This window comes from Pyrus communis, chromosome 9 (assembly GCF_041283825.1).
Source record: "Pyrus communis isolate YQ-2024b chromosome 9, ASM4128382v1, whole genome shotgun sequence".
Taxonomy (NCBI): domain Eukaryota; kingdom Viridiplantae; phylum Streptophyta; class Magnoliopsida; order Rosales; family Rosaceae; genus Pyrus; species Pyrus communis.
The window spans coordinates 21,137,053-21,158,151 of record NC_142573.1 but is presented as its reverse complement, the minus strand read 5'-3'; the positions used below and the strand labels follow the sequence as shown (position 1 = coordinate 21,158,151).

Sequence of the window (21,099 nt, the reverse complement as noted above, 5' to 3'; positions counted from 1 at the left end):
TTACATTCCACAACCAGATTTGCGTCTCTAAACTCTTCTCTTTGTTATTTACATTCTGCCATGTTTAGTATGTTTAAATGCTTTTTGTGTGTTTACTTATGCTTTGTATGATTTTAAGCTTAAAACATTGAGGACAATGTTTGATTTAAGTGTGGGGGGGTAACTAATGTTGTTAATGCAAATTCGTGGGATTTTATCGCCCATAATTTCAAATGTTGTTCCTTACTGTTTTAAGGTGTTTTTAAGTTGTTTTAGAGTGTTTTAGTATGTTTTGTTTTTATAACTCCGAAAATACCATAAAAATTTGAAAAAAATGTTTTGAAAAGCCTAAAAAGAGTGTTTTGAGTCGTTTTTGTGTGTTTGTGTCTTAGGGTACCTTCCAACACAATAATGAGGATTTGGTTTGTAATTGCATGACTGTTAAAAAGAGTTATAAACATGGATGAAAGTTTGATTTACTCTTGGTATATGCTTGGTTATGGTTATAATGTATGACTTCACATGCAATCATAAAAGAAAAATTCGTTTTTGTAACATGCTTGAAGGAAGGAACTCAAACAAACGCTACAACCCTGAGAGACTCGAGCCATTACTTTCTTTGGAGAGTTATTTTCTGTGATTCTTTGTTTTCTAAAGTTGTTGCATGATCTCATTATTCCTTGCTTGGTTGCTACTTAGAATGCAATTGTATCATGATAGAACTAAATGCTAGAACTTATATCCGTTTCATTCAAAGCATGATATTGATTGCATAACATATATCAAGATGAAGTTGTGTAGTTGCCACCATAGCCAAATAGCCTTACTTCCCATATTTCGTATATATTGTAAGTTTTAACCCCGTTGAGCCTCGTTTAACCTATTTTCTTTGCTAACCACATCAACCCTTACCTAGCCTAGATTAGGACCATCCGTACCCTTGTTCTTAAAAGATAGTGAGCATGACTTAAATGAATTCCTTTTGAGTACATTATGAAAGAAAATGAGTGTGGGGGAGAGAATGTTTTGTTCTTAAGCGTTTATGTATGTTTTGAGAAAAAAAAAAAATAAAAATAAAAAATAAAAAAATAAAAAATTGTGAAAAATATATGTAAAAGAAAAACAGAAAAGAAAAGAAAGAAAGGAAAAAGAACTTGTTCCCCCTTGATCAAAAGTTGAGTTTTCATTCAAAAGTGATTTCTACGTTAATTCAAATGCTTTGCTCGCTATTTCTTTGAGAACCTTTGTTTTCCATATACCTTCTTTAGCCAAACACCTTTAGCCCCGTTACACCCCTTTGACTTCTATCTTGATCGTTATGTGTTTAATAATGTGGAGTTTGGAATTGATATGAGCTTATGGTGTCACTGGTTCTCGCGTCTAAGTAGTAGCATTCCATTCATGAGATCATATCTAAACATGCTTATTAACTCCAGAAAATGCTTTCCTTATTATAACATATGTGAGTGTTCGTCTACATGTTTACATCAATCTTCTCACATATACCTAGTGTAGGGTGTGTAGTCAGAAAATCTGTGTGAAAAACGAGAGTACATCTAGTAAGAAATTGAGGGAATTCTCTAAAGGCATGTTACTACATTTGAAATGTGTTTTAATTGCTTAATTGTGAACTAGTATGTGGTGACTATGATTAAGAATGTACTTAAGTGTAAAGATGGCTCAAATCTGTGAGAATAATGATTTTTAACTTGTCATGTGCATTGGAAGTCCCTGATACGATTGTTGGAAGGTGTAGGTTGTGTTTTGCTCTTTTTGTTTTGTTTTTCTGTTTTGCTCGAGGACTAGCAAAAGCTAAGTGTGGGGGTATTTGATAGGAGCATATTTATGCGACTTAAATGGCTTGTTCTCGTACATTTACGTTATGTTTCTTTAGTTATTTTAGTACTTTAAGCTATTTTCGTGTGTTTGTAGGTCCAAAGGGCTAAAGGAGCAAAAAGATGCATTTTGGAGACTTTTGGAGCACTTTTGGGCTAAGGACGGATAGCTTATGCTTGAAGCCAAAGTGTTGGACGAAATTGAAGACCTAATTGGAGCCAAAGTGTTGGAACCTTGTTCTCTTTAGTTTTAGGACATTTAAACCTTTCCTAATCCCAATCATGCCATGCATAACACACATCCATTCTAACACATTGTCATTGCACATGCATTTCCTTCATTAGTTAACCCACATGCACTTATCACTTATCATCACCACATATCATATCACTTAATCACTTATCACTTATCATCACCACTTAACCACTTATCATATCATAACCACATATCATATCACTTATCACTTATCACTTAACATAACATCCACCTACTTCACCTACAACATCCACTTCACCTACAACATCCACCTACTTCACCTACAACATCCACCCACTTCACCTACAACATCCACCTACTTCACCTACAACATCCACTTCACCTACAACATCCACCTACTTCACCTACAACATCCACCTACTTCACCTACAAATGACATAGCCATATGTTCCCTCCACTACTCCTATAAATACCCTTGCATTCATTCATTCATGGAGATCTCATTTCATACACAACACACCACAAACACATCCCTTTCTCTCTTAGCCGTGAGTTCCCCTTAGAATCCAAAACCGTGAGTCCCCATTCCACCATTCCTCATCCATTTCCATAATTCCCCAAACCTCACCTTAGACCTTGTGCTACAACAACGAGGAAGATAAGAGGGCCTAAACGTTCATACAATTCACGTTTGAGTTGTTGGAATGTTTACGCGTTTCTTTGATTTCAATGTTTAAATTCAATTCTCTTTGTTTTGTAATATGAGGAATGGAAGAGAAGAGTGCCTAAACGTTCATACAATTCAAGTTTGAGTTGTTGGAATGTTTAGGTGTTTCTTTGATTTCAAAGTTATGAGGAACTAAACCCTTTTTGGCTAGGGGTGATTTCAATACCATGATTATTTATGTGATATGAATTGATGAATTCCGGTTATGAACTCTTGATTCGTGAATGCAATTGGCTTAACTATTTGATGATTAACTTATTTGTGTTTGTTGATTGAGGGTCGACACTTAATTAGCATGCATGAATATGTGGCTAAAGTTTAAGAAGGTTTCACATAATCGTTACTAACTTATACTTGAAAGTAGTGAAGGTCGCTTGTCACGATCGCGTTAAGTTTAATTCTTAGCATGAGTAACATGATGTCATAGTTACAAATGCTTTGTCAATGCTTATGGTTTTCATTATTCTTAATGATCTTCGATTGTATCTCTATTATGATGACATGTAGGGAACTTTTGAGAATGTTTTGGGTTGTCGAATGATGCCATCCAATCCAATAATATAAGGAAAATCTAAGGGTTAACTAGTGATGTCACGGTTAATTTGGGGCATTGTCGTTCATAATTCAATGAAGGAATAACTGGAAATTGATTCATATGCATAAATATCATGTGTAGAGAAAGAACCCTTAGCTAGCTTCCCATCCATTCATTTCCGTCAAATCCATATTTACAATTTGTTTTAATTGCAATTTGTTCATTTAGTTTAATTTTGTCAAAACCTAAATCCCCCTTTACTTTAATGTCAAATTAGTTAGAAATCAATTTAGTTTGTGTTTTTAAGAGTTTTGAGTCTTTTGAACTTGTTAGAATCTGTTTAGTTTATGTTTTAAAGTATTTTTGAATTCTTTGAGTCTAGTTTAGTGTTTTATATTGTTTTTACGTTTTTAAGTCAGTTTCCAAGAGATTAACAATCCCTCCTAATCCCCGGTCCAGAACGATCCCTACTTATACTTATACTACAATTGTCAAAAAGAGGGTTTAATTTATGCGCGTATAATTCTCGCATCAGTTTAGGAGAAAATGTGGAGCTCGATCTAAATGTTCTTGATCAGTGCCATAGATACATTCTAAATAATTGTGATGAAGTTAGCCCATTTAGAAGGTAAGAACGTTTAATCATACATCTTAATGTTTTATTGGTTTTCTTAACTTTGAAAAAATAATTATCTAAATTGGACATAATTGTGTAGGCAACATGAGGAATTCTTGAAAACTAAACATCGCCGAGAAAGGTTAACTATGCGACAAATTAAGGAGCTAAGCAAGAAAGAATTTCCAGAATGGTTCAAGCAACATGTGAGTTGATATAACAATCATATTATTTATTTATTGTTTTGCATTTTAATTATAACATGTTTATAGTTATTCTGTCAATTTTTATCTTCATACTTATTACAGATGAATTCAAGATATGATGCTAATGACACATTGATATCTCAAGACTTGCATTGGCTAGCTAATTATCCTAGTAGGGTTTTGAGTAGATACAAAAGTCACATTGTTCATGGATTTAGATTTCATATAAAATCTGTGGATAATAAGCATAAGAATCAAAATTATGGTGTCTTTGTACCTGCAAATGTTCCTGGAGCAATTGAGCAAATGAATTGTTATGGCAGAGTTGTAGATATGTTCGAGGTTAAATATTGTGGTCCTACTGAAGCAGGAGATAGGGGTCAAGCTGTGATGTTATTTAAGTGCGAATGGGTTAATAGTGAAAGTCCACGAGGAATGAAGACCGATCAATATGGATTTACTATGGTGAATTTCAATCAATTGGGATTTAAAGAGGATCCTTTCATACTAGCATCACAAGCATTACAGGCATTTTACGTGGAGGACACAATTGAAAAAGATTGGCCTGTAGTTGTTTGAACTCAGCCAAGAGATTTATTTGACGTATTAGAGGATAGTGATGTTATTGATGATTATGCCATACCGAACTTGGATGATCAAATTCTTGATAATGAAAATTTCCATACAAGGGTTGGCGTGGAAGAGACTCCTTTTCTTGAATCATTAGCGTTGCCTACCAGGTTCATTAATCATGCCAATGCCGACGATGAGCTAACAGATGATGACGGGGAATAAATATATTAATTATTTTTTGTATTAATTAGACTCTGTTTCATTTTGTATGTTATGATATAGTATCATAAAATTATATTTCTGTTTTTTTTTTTTTTTTTGCTTGTTTCCTGTCGCTTTTAACCGATGGCATATGTCATCTGTGTCAGACTTGGCGTCGGTTTTAACCGACGCAACCTTAGCCTATTTCGACGCAATGTTAACCTTACGTCGGTTTTATGCGACGCAATGTTAGCCTATTTCGACGCAAGGTAAAAACCTGTTGTGAATCATATGTATTAATGCGAAACAAGGACGATTATTTTTTATTATTTGCAGTTTTATACCCCTAATAATAATAATTATATATTAATTTAACAGTTTTATACCCCTAAAAACTATAATAATTATATATATAATTATTATACAAATTATACAAAACTAATTTCAACGATCCAACCATCAAACATGTTTGTATATAATTCAAGATCGTATACGCAAAAAATCGCAAAAATCAAACATTCTGAGATCAAGTAACGAGACAAAAAATTTCGACGGTTATCAACGAAAAATGACAATTTAACGGTTATTTTAAGTCCGATTTTGATGATTTTTTATAGCTACACTCCTTGACCCTATATGAATACAATGAATGAATTCGATCTTCAATTTAAAATATTTATACTAGTGGATACCACAAAATCTTACGTTATACTTAATGAAAGTATGAATAAACTCTTAAGTGTTAGTGAATCTATCATTTTGATGGGATACACATTCTACGAAACTAATTTCAACGATCCAACCGTCAAACATGTTTGTATATAATTCGAGATCGTATACCGCCAAAAATTGCAAAAAACAAACATTCTGAGATCAAGTAACGAGACAAAAAATTTCGATGGTTATCAACGAAAAATGACGATTTAATGGTTATTTTAAGTCCAATTTTGATGATTTTTTACAGCTACACTCCTTGAACCTATATGAATACAATGAATGAATTCGATCTTCAATTTAAAATATTTACACTAGATTTTATGTCATGATGATCAATGAAAATTGAAGATTTTGTAAAAGGAATAAAATGCAAGCTTTGAGTTACATTGGCAAGGTTTAAACTTTTGAGAAATGCTCATCTAATCCATTCTAGTAAATAACAACCAAAAGTTATCAAAGTTATCAAAATAACAATTAGAGTGCAAAAAAAATTAATTTAACATAATATATTCTTATATTCCTAAATATTATAAGTTTAGGTTATATTTAATATTGTTAATTTAACATAAATGCTTATAAATATTATTCATTCCGTTTTCTTATAACAATTCAGATTATGCTCATCTAATCCATACTAGTAAATAACAATCAAAAGTTATCAAAATAACAACAAATTAAAATAATAATTAGAGTGCAAAAAAAAAATAATTTAACATAATATATTATTATATTACTAAATATTATAAGTTTATGTTATATTTAATATTGTTAATTTAACATAAATTGACACACCCCGATCGAGATCAGGGCATGTTGGCCGTCACGTGAAAGCGACGTAACCATGTGCACAGTGCGGAAGCTAATAAAATAATAATAAAAGTAGTACGAATAAATAAAAACCAGCTTTACACAAGTATAAACAAACATGTGCAAGCATAAGTGTGAACACAAAGTTCAAAGCACGAAGACCTAATGCAGTCCGGGAGAAAACGACACAACAAAAGCACACCCGAAGGTGGTCCTACACTAGTGATAGTCTGTCAGATATGCCGGGGAAAATCCTCAGGGAAGCCACCAAACGTGCTAGCCAACTAGAACCTGGAGGGGCGCAAAACAAAAGCGTGAGTGGGCAAAAACAAAGCCTTTCAAAACCATTTCATAAATAAGTTCTAACCCCTCGCCGTAAAACCTGTATACTTCCCAGAAAATATAATATACATATATATATATATATATATATATATATATCATGTTCGGAAATATGCCATGTCAAAACTTCTAAGTAAAATGCAAGTGCTCAGGTAACAACACATCAATACCATACAATCTGTCAGCCGGAGTCACTTAACGTGACTTGTACGGCTGAATCTAGAGCTCAAATCTCCATCTCACTAACTATACCTGCACACGAGTCGGAACCACCTAAAGTGGTTTGTACGACAAGCCTGGGTGTAATATAAGTACGCTCAAGTGCTACGATCACGTGAAGGCTGGGCAAGTAATCGCGGGTCACCTACGAGTTGGAACCACCTAAAGTGGTCTGTACGACAGGACTGTGCACCTAACTTGGATCCAAGATGAGCGTGTGGTGCGGGAGGTGAACATCACGTGAAGGACTGTGCCCAACTCTGGGCGGGAGCACTAACACCGGGGGTGCAGGTTATGAGCTCTCTAAGCATCTCAATCACTACTGAACGTAAACATAAATCGTAACTCACCTGGCACTTACCTGTGCGTCCGCAACACCAAACATATATATATATGCAACTAACAATGCATAAACAAACGGCAATATAATGCATAGCATATAAACGAATAAACGTTTTAATTCACTTTCTGGGAAAAGTATAAGTATATAGGTATATACGGAAAACCAAAAGCCCACTCACTGGAATGTGGAAGGGTCGTAACCCCCTTGCCTCGAGTGACCACGCTCGTCCTCGGGATAGGTATTACCTATATGCGAAACAACTATAAAAACGTTAATTTTAAAGCACATAACCAACCTTATGAAATAACTTCTCATACAATGCTCAAATGGGGTGTATGAATACACCAACGTGACCTACTCAACCTCAGGAACATCCCCATATTTTTAGAAAAAAATTTCACTGTCGCACGTGCCCCCACGCCCCGGCCAAGGCACGGTCACACGCGCCGGCCACGCGCAGGCACGTGCCTGGCACGCTGACGGCGTCAGTTAACGCCGTCAGGAATATTCCGTTAACTTTAACGGATTTCGTCAACGGCGTTAGGAATATTCCGTCCAAACTGACGAAATATTCCGTCACCTTCTCCGGCGAGGCTCCGGCGCCATCGCCAGCGCAGGAAAATCGGGAAAACTTCAAATCGTCCTATCTTCTTCATTTTTCAACCAAATTTCACAAAATTGGTACCAAATTGAAGCTTACAACGAGAGGAACAAGTTCATATCACTTTCAAGTGCTAAAATCCATGAAATCTCGCCGGGAAAACACCACCAACTCCGGCCAACCTCAAAACTCACGATTCCGACGTCCAAAATCTTCAAACGAACCACCCCGAGCCTCCTAAGGACCTCACCAAGCTTCCTACAAGCTTGAAATTCCCAAAAGCATAAGAATTTAGGTGTGCATGAACAATGACAAAATCGGGGTATCCCGAGTTCGACGTGAAAACGAAGGTATCCTTACCTGAAATGGGTATGGTTGAACTTCTACGGACCTCACGAGCATGGATATGTACTTTGTTTCTTCGATCTGTGAAGATTACAAGGGTTTTGGGGTATGTCCGTACAAATGGAGGGGAAAATAGGAGAGAGAGAGGGCTCGGGACAGGGGGTGCAGGGTAGAGAATGGTGAGGGTAAGTGTGTGGAAATGTGTGTGGTCCACAACCAGCCACACCAAGCTCAAAACAACCACACAACGTAAAAATCACACTAGGGGCAAAATCGTCCTTTCACACGTACGTTTTAAAAATTTCCGGGACGGGCTGTCACATAAATGCTTATAAATATTAATCATTCCAACTCAAATTATGTTCATTTAATCCATTCTAGTAAATAACAACAAAAAATTATCAAAATAACAACAAATTAAAATAACAATTACAGTGCAAAAAAAAATTAATTCAACTTAATAAATTTATTTATTAAAATATTATATGAGATAACATAACTGATTATTTTTTAATTTTGGGTTAAACTTTTTTATTTTTTTTTTGTTTTTGTTTTTATCCTTGTTCCCTTTTTTTTTTTAAGTTCAAACTTTTTTTTTTTATGTTGGGCTAGAATTTTCCCGATTTTTTTGCACGGGGAAATGGATTGGAAGACCTTTGTCAGTCACTGTCATGTCAGGCTTACTTTGGTTTTAACCGACGCAAACTTATCCAGTTTCAAGACTACTTGCTACGGTGGTCTTTCTGTCAGAGACACTACACAGATTTGTTCTTATTTCGACGCAAATTTGTTCTTATTTCGACACAAACTTGTTCTTATTTTGACGCTATAAAAATCTGTCAGGCTAACGTCGGTTTTAACCGACGCAATGTGACCTTATTTCAACGTTATTGACCTTTCAGTGAAAAGTATGTCAGGCTTTCAGTCAAAAGTATGTCAGGCTACGTTTTGATGGGTCGAGTCAGATATAGTGTCGGTTTTAAGCGACACAAACTTGTTCTTATTTCAATGTTATGCAAACTAACGTCGGTTTTAACCGATGCACTAGGACCTTATTTCGACGCTATGCAAACTAACGTCGGTTTTAACTGACGCAATGATCTTTCAGTGAAAAGTATGTCAGGCTTTCAGTCAAAAGTATGTGAGGTTACGTGTGTCTAGGTCGAGTCAGACTTTGTGTCGGTTTTAACCGACGCAATGTGTTCATATTTCGACGCTAAGTTTTTATCCATATTTAATCTCCTTTATTTCCCATCACTTCCGTGATTCCACTTCTCTCTCTTGTTTTTTCCCTCTCTTTCTCCCATTTCAGGCTTACTCTTTCCCCCATTTTAGCCATATTCCTTCTCCTTCCATTAAATTTTGCTATGGATAATTCTCGTGAAGATCAACATTCTGAGGAATTTCATTTGGAAGAGGATGAGGGTGATGCTAGTTCTTTTTTGAATTATTATTAATCTCAGTTTTTATTTTTATTTTTTTGTGTGTGTTTAAACTATTATTATGCCTAAACTGAAAATATACATTTGTTTCCTGGTTTTTAATTGTGTTTTTGTATTAACAAGGTACATCTCAACGGAGGCGTGGACCCTCAATTCCTAAATGGACGAAACAGCTTTGTTCGTTTGATTCGTCCGAAAAATGCATTAGTGATAATGCTAGTGCTTTTTCAAAACATGTAGCAGTGGAGGTTAGAGACTATAGAAATCTCCCGTTGGAGAAATATTGGCATAAGGTTACGGAAGAAGATAAGGAAGCTTTCTGGAATGGAATAAAGGTATAGGTATTTTTATTTTTAGTTGAAAATAGAAGAATAAGTCAATGATTGTAATAATAATTGACTAGCTTGATTTTTTTTGTTTTTTGTTTTTATGGATGTAGGAAAATATTTTTTTTGAAGATGCAGATATAGTAAAAATGCCTTTGATCCGTCATATGACACTTAAGATTGCGGAGCATGCGCACAAAGAGTTTAGAAATAAGTTAAAAAAAAGTATATACTAAAAGAGCAGAAGAGGTGCGCAGCCAGCCTCCTCCTGATGTGATTCCTGTCCAATGGGATGATTTGTTGGCATATTGGAATGGAGACAAAACAAGGGTAAACCTTACATGATTTATTTCGTTATAACTTTAAATTTGCCTAATATAATCCTTTTTTTTTTTTTTTTTTTTCAGGAGGTTGCTGAAAAAATTAAGATTAATCGGGGATTGAAATCAATGAACCATACTACTGGTACAAAATCCTTTGCAAGAGTGCGGGAAGAATATGTATGGATTGTACATTTTGAAGAAATGATTAATTTTAAATAATCTATAGTTATAAATTTTATTTTTAGTATGAGGTTTGCTTAAAATTGTTTGTATGAAATTTTATTTTTGATAAAGCGGAAGAAGCATGGGAAAGAAGCAGATCCTGTAACCTTTTTTCGTGAATGTCATACACGAAAAGATAAAACATGGATTGATGAAACATCGGAGCGTACAGGGGTAATTGATTTTTTCGTGTTAGTATTTCATTTTATTAATTTTTATTATCTATAGCTTATTTTTCTGTTTTACGATTGAATTTTTGTTTTTAAAAATTGTAATGCAAGGCAACAATGGAGAGCAATCTGCAAACTTTGATTGAGTCAGGCCAGGAGGATAATGAAGATCTTAGGACCCAAGTTTATGTTGATACAATGGGTCCTGAGAAGCATAATAGAGTCAGAGGATACGGTCATGGTGTGACTCCTGATATGGTGTCCTATGCATCTTCTTCATCTTCTACATCAATTTCCTCCAGGAGATCATCTAAGAGTTCAATGGCATTACTGATGACTCAAAATAATGAGTTGAAAATGAGGGATGGAAATAATATTAAACGGATTTCGGACCTAGAGAACAAGCAAAATCAGTTGTTTGCATGATTTTTCCAAAGATTTCACCCACAACCACCGTATAGCCAGGGAACCCAACAGTTAGGCCAGAGTCAGCCTCCTCAACAGTTGGGCCAAAGTTAGCCTCCCCCTGCATATCCGTATGCTGGCCATAATCAGCAACCTCCATATCCTATGTATCTGATGCCTACGCAGCCCATGACATACATGCAGCAGCCACCCATGCCATACATGCAGCAGCCACCTTATCAAGTGCCAGTATATCGACTCGAGATGGCTGCTCCTAGTGGATTTTGTCCTGAAGTTCCAGCTGGGGGGTTTTCTGGAAAGCTTGCGGGTGTTGGATTTGATGTGGACTTGTCGAGGATTTTTGGATCAGATGGATGATCTCAAGGAGGAGGATCTCAAGCAGAAGGATCTGGATGACGTTCAGGTGCAGATTCGGTTGGGTAGATTATTTGGTTCATTTTCTTGTCGGCTAAATATGACACTTCAATCGTTCTATCCTTTTGTTTTTTATGTTATGTTTGTAATGTCGGATTTAGTGTTTGTTACGACGGATGACTTTTTTGTATTTTATGTGGAATGTTAGATGTACAGTACTTGTATGTTTTGGCACTGCTGTTCTTGTTATTTATTTTCATTAATGTTTATTTAAATCTTGAAATTTATTATTTTGATTATATAATTTATTTTAGTTGGAATTAATTGAAATTGCATGCAGTTGTCCATCTATTTTTATTATTATTAACAAAGATAGTGTCGGTTAAGACCGTTAGTAGATTTCATATTTTATTTATTTAATTGTTATCTAACATCGGTTTAAGGGATATTTTATTTATTTTATTTTATTACAATGTCGATTAAAAGCGATAGTAGGTTGTATATTTTACAATTAAATTGCTGATGCACGTCGCTTTAAACCGACGTAATGTGTAAGTATACGTTGCTTTAAACCAACGTTAAATTTAGTGTCGCTTTAACCGACACTGTGTAGTGGCGGATTAAGCCCACAAACCGACACTGAAGCCCTTTCGTGACGCTAGCAATAGTGTCGCTATTCCAATGCGACATTACATTGTTTTATGTCGGATTTGTGCCAAATTTCCAACAGAAATTTGATTTCTCGTCGGTTTTTCCTCCGCCGGTGATAGCATATATTGTAGTAGTGGTGAAGCTCACGGCTAATTTTTCATATTGTTGGAGAAGCATAGTGTGCTCGCAAAAGGTCTAAGGTGGCAGGTAGGTAATGGCGAAAGTATAAAGATATGGAAGGACAACTGGATTCGAATGGAAAACTTCTTTAAGGTGATCACCCAACCTTCTTTTCCATGGACTTGTAAGGCTACGGTCAATAATTTATTTTCGGAAAATTTCCTTGCTTGGAGTAAAAACTAGGTGAAACATTTGTTCATTCCTGAGGAAGCAAAGTTAATTTTGTCTATTCCAAGAAGTGCCCAAGATATACCGGATCGAGTACTTCGGCAATTTGAACGGAATGTTAAATTCTCGGTTTGTAGCGCCTATCATTTGGCGCGACACGAATAGAAACTAGATAGGGCGGCACCTGGAGGTTCTAGAATGAGCGAGGAAGAAGGAACACTATGGAAAAAACTTTGGAATGTCTGTGTGCTTGGAAAGGTAAAAAATATTAGCTTGGAAAGGATGTTTGGATTCACTACCCACTCGCCACAAACTTGCAAAAAGGAGAATGGGAGTTGAAGAGATGTGTTTATTTTGCAATGGACAAATTGAAATATTTGAACATGTGCTTCGGGATTGCGCAATGGCGGCAATGGTGTGCTTTACTAGCATGAGGTTGCAAGTGAATGGTTGTATAACATGAGCTTAATGGCTTGGATCACCCAACTAGCACAAAAGTCTCCTCTCACTTTTTTGATTTGGTGTTGATGAGCTTATGGGGGATTTGGAAGGCTAGAAATGATTTATTGTGGAATGGTAAGCACAAATCACCAAGGGAAATATTTTTGGAAGTTGAGAAATGGTTGGCTGCTTGTCGCAGCTGCCATCATTCTCAAAGGACAGAGCGGCAAAGCAAATGCAGAAATAGAACAAGCTCAGTGAAGGTTGGAACAAATGCAACTTTGATGGAGCATGGCATGAAGGTTCGAAGAGTGGTGGTTATGGAGTAGTGTGTCGCAACTGCTCAGGGGAATTTCTGGGGGCTATGACTAAGGCAACGAGGTTGTGGCGTCGACTTTGCAAGCAGAACTCGTGGCAGCACGGCTTGCAGTCCAATTTATGGAGGAAAATTTTGCAACTGGAAGCCAAGTAATCTTCGAGGGTGACTCGAGTCTAACACTAGCAACAATGAAGAATATGGGGGACGATACCTCTAATCTTGGCCCTCTGATAAATGACATTAGAATCTTTCTGAGTGATATTTCCCGGAAGAGCTTCAGTTTAATTCGACGCGAAGCAAATAGCATTGCTTACAGACTAGCAAGGACAGGTATTGGAAGCTACCAGCAATTGATGTGGTTTGAGGAACCATCGGATTTTTTTATCTGATCTAATTTTTGAGGACTCATCTATGTAACTTTATTATTCCGGAGGATAGTTAACTATTGTGGTTGTGCGGGACACTTTTTTTTTTTTCGACCCAATTGAAAGCCCCAACAAGATTTTTATCGAAGCCCATCTAGACACACTATTCTTAGAGATTGTATGTTATTATTTTCTCAATTCAATGAATGTCGTGCTTTTTTTCGAAAAAAAAAACAAAAAAAGAAAAAACTTCACCCATCAACTGTATGTAGTCTCCACGTCTTGCATTATTATTTATCTAATAGAGTTCATGTTCTCTTTTGTTGCAAAAATATAAGGAGTTTATGTTTTGCACGTCATTTCCCTTTTGTAGGAAGAAATCTATATATATATATATATATATATATATATATATTCTTTTATTTATTTATTTATGAGATATTGATCTATAGGTTCACATTTTGAGATGGATTACATTTCTCATTTTGTCTTGTAGCTTGATCCAACTTGTATGGACTTTATTTCTTTTTTTTTTTTTTTTTTTTTTTTTATGTTTTATTTTTTGTTCAACAGCCTCAACCCAACGAGAGTACTCGTGGTTGAAGTGATCGACATATTCACACAATGACTTGTCTGACTTCTGATGAATGGTGTATAAATCATTAGCGGAGTGTAAGCGATCAGCTTGGAAGATGTGTTGAGCTAGGAAGAGTCTCCTTAGCTTAGTGAAGGAATCCACTGTATCAGGTTGAAGACGACAATACCAATTGAGAGCTTCGCCAGAGAGAGTGGAGGGCAAAATGAGACATCGTTCCTCATCAATGTGTCTTTGGTATGCCATGGTGGATCCAAAGAGGTGGATATGCTCAACTGGATGTCCCCTCCTAATATATGATTGCAAGCCAAGCTTCTGTTTCATTTCTCCTTGTAGACGGGTGCTGAGGATCCTTCTTGTCAAAGGGCTTGGCCTCAGCTGATTTCAGTTAGGTATCTCGGCATAATGCTCGACCTTTAGCTTGTTTACTTCCTTGAGGTCTTGTAGGATATGGGGGCCCTGAGTGGAGTTAAGCACCATTGGAACCTCCTTCGTAAGTTTCCATCATTTTTTGGAAGTAGAGAAATTTGGTCAAGCGCATGTGACCTTTTCTTGGATTCAATGTACTGGCTTTGGGGACGTGCCTGTTGGAAGTCCCCCGAGTCTCGTATGCCTTCTTGTCCCTCAAAGTCTTGTCATTCTTTCCTTAGGATAGTAGTTGGCCTAGGTTGTGGTAAGGGACCAATTCCTTTGATGACTCTTGGGTTATTGATCTTTGAGTCTATGTGGATAGGTTTTTCTCAACGTTACCTTAAGATGTCTCGGCAGTCATGATATAACTTTTAATCCTTCCATTCCTTTTGCAAGGAGATGTCTTCCTCCACTCATGTTGCTTCGATTTGAAACAGCTGGGGTTAAGAGAAGTCTCATGTTGTTTAATATCTTGGTGACAAGGTCACTTCTCATTGAGAACGCCCATTTTAAAAACATGTGAACCTTCACGTTGGTGGGTACCTATGTGTTGATTCGCGGTCACAGGGGTGACATACTCATGAGACTAAGTCTGTTTAGCCTTGTGGAGCATCTTGAAGAGCTTCTCATACTGTTCTTGGAGGATCTCATTCCTGATCGCTATGTTGTTGTTTGAAAAGTTGCTCCGGTCACCTAGTGAAAATAATATGTAAAGACATAAAGATAGGGAAGCAAACACAAGCTGTATGTGGTTCACCCTCAATTAGGCTATGTCCACGAGGGTAGAGAAGTTCTTGTTAATAGTAAGGAGTTTACACAATACATAGGTTCAAGCATAATCATCATTAATGAGTTCTAATGACGAGTTTAAGTACAATAATGACATTAGGAATTAATTGTTAGAGAACGGTCTCCTTTTATAGTCAAGGAGAGTCTCTGGCTCCCGTTCGCGGTCAATGTGGAATTCTAGGAGTTTTATTTTGATGTTGACACGTGCCATATTGTGAATGGTCTCTTGATTAGAGAGGAATGAACTCTTCAATGAGTCCTTGAAAGTATGAAGTTGATTGGTGCTCAATAGTTTCAAGAGTGGTGAACTATGGTATAAACACACATAACCCTTCTCATACCTTGTGCAAAACATCCCTATTATTGAGAATGCCCTTCCAGGCTAAGGAATGATTTGTTCGAAAATATGTGTGTGTGTCTTTGGGTCAAGCCCAATCAATAATTAATTAGGCACGAACCCTACTTAATAAAATATTAACAAAGACGAGCGTACTTACCGACTTGCTTATTGAGTTCAACGAATGAGCCATCGATCTCATAGTATGAAGCCTGCAATACGTACAACCCACTGCTGTCTCGCAAAACAAGTTAAGGATTCCCAAGAGTACTAAAATTACCATTTTACCCCATTTTACCCTTAATTGGAAATGTGCACAAATCGTCTGTTGCACATCCGATTTACGTCTCGTTTGCGCTTATGTGTTCGTCGGGACACGTACTACCTAAAAAGACGAGAAAAAGGACAAAGAGTGACTAGAACTCCAATGTCCTCGTAAGATTTCTACTAAGCTTGCTAGAGGCATTTTCAAAATTTCAATGATCGGGAATAAAAGACAATTAAAATTAGCACAAGATATGACATTTCATGTACCCAACCATACTTCGAGCGATAGCATTAGTAAGTTAAATGTTAGATTAGTCACCAACAGAGTTTGAACTCACACCGTCTTGTAAGGGCACATCATCTTTCTACCACTGCGATAAAGGGCCACTTGATGGACCCAACCATACTAAACCATCTTTTTATTACATTTTCTTATGGGTATGTATGTTTGCAATGCATATCCCTAACCATTTTTTTGATTTTGTTTCGATGCCTGTGGGCCATATTAAAACCGCAAAACACATTCTCCGAATACTATAAAACACAAATAATTGACACAAATAACTAATGCTATAAAACACAAATTAGTGCAATAAGTAATAAATATAAAATGTAATTGTAAAATGCGTAATTCTACCTATTTTTTTTATATACAAATCAATTTATATTTTTTGACGAATTTAGAACGAATCGAATTGAATATTATGTTATCAATGTCAACCCTCTAGCAAATGGTACTTTAAGTTACTAGTGAATTCTGTACCCAAACGTACCGCAAAATTGAACTGTACTCTATTTCTGGCGACTATGAACCGAAGACCGAAATTTTTGGGTATGGGAATTCTTGATACCAAAACTGAGCCAATTCGTTCGCGATCCCGCTTTTGGTAATCCCAAGAATAATTTCGGTTTCAGGGCCACCTAGGTATTGGGCAAAACCAAATTTTTGCACAGCTGCAGCAAGAAAACAACAGCAACAGCACAATAGCTACAAACAACACAGAGAGGTAGAAAACTATCGAAAATTAATCCCTAACTCTGATGCAATCAAATTAATCCCATGCATGCCCTACTAATTTCTCCAAATTAAAACTATCAAAAATTAATCCCCAATTTGACAAATTAAAACCCTGATTTGAAATTTTAGGATTTGTAGAATCCGTGAGGACCAGAAAGGAGTAGTGGACCCATGGGGTGATGGCTGGGCGACAGAGTGTGGAGGTGGTAGAAGGAAGGGATGGATGGTGGTGGTGGTGGTGGTGGCTGAGGTGTGAATAAAGAAGAAACAAACAGCGTGTTGAAACGACCAGTGGTGGTGATTGTGCGAAGGAGTCGTCTGTTGGTGGTGCGCGGTGGCTGGGCAACAGAGAAAATTGAGAAGTGAAGTGGTGGACTTCGATTCAAGGTTGAGAGTTGGTTCAGCTCGATTTAACCGAACTAACCAAGGTTTCATACCGATTTCTGTACCAAATATTGCGATTTCAGTTCGGTTTTAGGTACTGAATTTTTCAACATTCTCGTTTCGGTATTTTTTTCGATTTGATTTTGATACGGTTTCGGTTGCTTTCAAAATTTTCAGTATTTTTTTACCACCCCATAATATAGAAGATTTGAGAAAAGAGAGCTCTCAAGGAATTCAAGCTACTAAAATTCACTTAATGTACATGGACTGATATATACTATCTTTTGTCAATTTCTCTCCAGTCCCTTCAAAGTTCAAACTTGAAAAAGAATAACATGAAATTTACATAATTAAATCTGATTTTGCACTTTTAGGAGTAGAATGTAATCATTTTGCATCAATATAATCAGTATAGGGGGTGAGAAAATCGAACGTGGGACATCGCAACTGTAACCAATGAGTTACAAAAAATTCAAACTCTAGACTTGATCTCGCAACTACTACACTCCACCACCACAACCTCCATGACATCACTTTCAACCTCCTTCACATTTCCCCCTTTCACAATTGTGCAACTTCATATGGATGCCGAATCTGGCTTCTCATATTTTGGTCTATAATTGGGTTTTGGGGAGGAGTCAGGTCGATCTATAATTGGGTTTGGGGAGGAGTCAAATCGATTGTCCTTCAATCTTTAAGATCATGTCACTGGTAAGTCATGCCCTCCTTCTGACAGGATCAAGGTTAATGTGGATGGGGCATGGGATAAGGAAAACAACGTAGGTGGTGTAGGGGTGGTTTTTAGGGACTCGGAGGGGAAGCTTTTGGGTGATGTCTCTGGAATTTTTGAAGATGTTTTCCCTCCTATCCAAGCGGAGGTGCTGACAATTAAAGTTGAGCTTGAGATTGCGGTTGAATGGGGCTTAAATATGATCAACTTTGAGAGTGATTCTCTTTAGATCGTCTTGGTATTGCAGGACTCTTCTACTAATATGTCGCACATGGGATCTATTATAGAAGATGTAAAGCACCTGCTGTCTACAATCTCTGAAGCTTGTGTTGCCCACATCCGTCGCTAGGCTAACTCGGTTGCACATCGATTAGCTCATTTTGCTCTCCATTGTGGTAATGATTATACTTGGTTAGATGCTCCTCCATCTATAATTTGTGACCTTCTTGAGGAGGATGTTCATGTACCTTGTACTAATTAGCCTTTTCATGGCTTCAATGAAATATATGCCGTCCTTTCTTCAAAATAAAGATCATGTCACTGGCAGGATGATAATAGCACGTGCCTTAGAAGTTGGTACAATTTCCAATCATGCCAAAAACAATAAAAAAAAGTGTTTAGACCACAGCGCCGAATTTATGTCTAGTGGCTGACATATATAAATAAGATTTAAAATAGATCAAAACTTGTTGCTTAATTTACTGTCTAGTAATATTTCTCTTTATTTGTAAGTGAAAGGTCTTAGGTTTGATTTTCACCAAAGACGAATTTGAACCACATTATTACTAATCTATTATGAAGCTAAGTCCTCCACCTCTTTTTAGTATAAATAATATCGTTTTTTTCAAAAATGAACCAAGGCTTAAACAAATCAAACATTTTAAAAAATAAGAATAAATTAAATGAAACACTATATATTGGATAGATCGGTTAATTAAGCCTGGTAATATATATATATATATATTGATTTTTTTTCCTCAAATTCGAATCTCACTCCTATTAAATAAAATTGTTACTTACATAAAAAATCAGTGCCAAATTATTATTTAAAAAAAAAAAAAGAATAAGAAGAAGAAATCGTTGTTATGGGCAACATTGATGTGACTTTATCCTGTACAGGAGGCAACCTAAATGCAGGCTGACTCCTTTGTTTTTTAAAACGGAGCGGTTCAGATTTCTAAGGTGCAAACATAGGTTTGTAGATGGTGTATGTGGACGGGATGTGAACCGTAATATTAAATTTGAACAGCTAAAAATCAAAGCATTAGAAATGGTTTAGTGTGAAACCAAGTTAAAAAAGACCCATGAGTTAATGAAAATGATACCCATGGGAATTCAAAAAATAGGGAATTAAACTCTCCTCCCCCTCCCTCCCTACGACAGCAACAAATGAAACTAGAAAATTTTCTTCTCCTCCCAAAAATCTCCTTCTCACCCTGACATCATGCTTGGTCAAAACTCCGGTAACTTTCAAAAAGTTCGTTGTCGTTTGAAACCCAGTCGGAGTCTTGTTGTGGTTGTTCTCTCCGACCTCAGTGTACTTCGACATTTTGGCATCTTTGGTTTTGTGGATAAGCAGTTGCTTACACGGAAAAAATTTGGTGGTTCCTTGATTGGAGTGGGTTCATAGTCGTTGCTTCCGTGAAAGTCAACATCAAACTTGATTTTGGAAACTTAATTTGAAATTTGGTGAGTTTCAAAATTTGAAACCCTAGAAAATAATTTTGTTATGTATGTAAAAGTGTGTACTTTTGTTAGTGTTTATGGTTAATTATGCAAGTGGGTTGATGTAATTAGTTGATGTGGAAGTATTTGGAAATTTTTGTGAGATGTAGGTTAATGAATTGTGGTTGACAGGTTGTGTACAAGATATATGTGCTTCAGTTTGTTTTGTTGAATTTAGATTGTTGAGTTGAGAACGATTTATGTTGATGAACTTTTGTTAATTTTATGAATTAATTTGGTATTTCTTAACTCATCAAATTATTTTCATAGTAGATGGACAGTTATGAGAACTTATTGACAGGTTGTGTCAATGATAAACATTGTTGTATTTGGCTGTTATCAGGGTATATGTTGTTCAATTTGGTTGTGATGAATGCATATATTGTTATGTGTACATGAGATGGTAAATCAGGGGGTTGAACTCGCAACAAAAGAGAAAGAAGCTTATAGGGGAAGGGTTTCGCTAGTCATATCCTAGAAGTTATGCGTCATAAGTTTAATGATGCACAACTTGCTGATTTTAAGGCCGCATGCTTTGGACACTTGGAAAATGTTGATAAATTAGTCTTTAGCTGGCACATGAATTGTCGATCCGTAGAGTGGCAAATCAAGGGGCGAAGGACTTAGAGGGACTCTCATATTTAATAGGTTGTGAGGTCATCGGGTTCACAAAGAAGGACTTTTGCTTCATTATGGGGCTTTGTTGTGATGAACCCTATGATTTAGAGGCTGAGCCTTCCAATATTAGGTTGTTGACTAAGTATTTTCCTCAGATGCTTGGTTTTGTGGGAGAGAGAGTAACAAGGGTAAGGGTAAAGATAAGGGTGTGTAGGGAAAAGTTAAAGTGAAGACCGCCCCTAAGAAAGCTACCAAAAAGGTTTCACTGACATGTGCCGAGCTTGAAAGGGTGTTTAAAGAATGCGAAGATAAGGATGATGCGTTGAAGATGGGGTTGGTTTACTTCACCAAGGGTGTGTTGATGGGGTCGAAGAGCAATATGGGTGTGAAACTAGAGTACTTGAACCTTGTAAAAGACATGGATAGGTTCAACACTTATTCATGGGGCGCGATATCGTTCGAACAACTACAAGACAACCTCTTTTTGCTGCTGTTATGAAAAGGAAAGGAATGATAGGAGCATATTTATGCAACTTAGTTAGCTTGTTTTCTTGCATTTACATAGTTAGTTTCTA

General features: G+C 36.5%; 1 long non-coding RNA gene across 2 annotated transcripts; it reads left to right on the top strand.

Annotated features, from left to right (window-relative positions):
- The first annotated feature begins 2,403 nt into the window (after nucleotides 1-2,403).
- On the top strand, nucleotides 2,404-5,002 carry LOC148694389 (uncharacterized). Of its 2 annotated transcripts, none has more exons than XR_015966961.1 (2): nucleotides 2,404-4,115; nucleotides 4,439-5,002. It is a non-coding gene; the product is annotated as an uncharacterized LOC148694389 (long non-coding RNA). The 2 variants fall into 2 exon arrangements; XR_015966960.1 differs by having other exon boundaries at nucleotides 4,218-5,002.
- The last annotated feature ends 16,097 nt before the right edge of the window (nucleotides 5,003-21,099 follow it).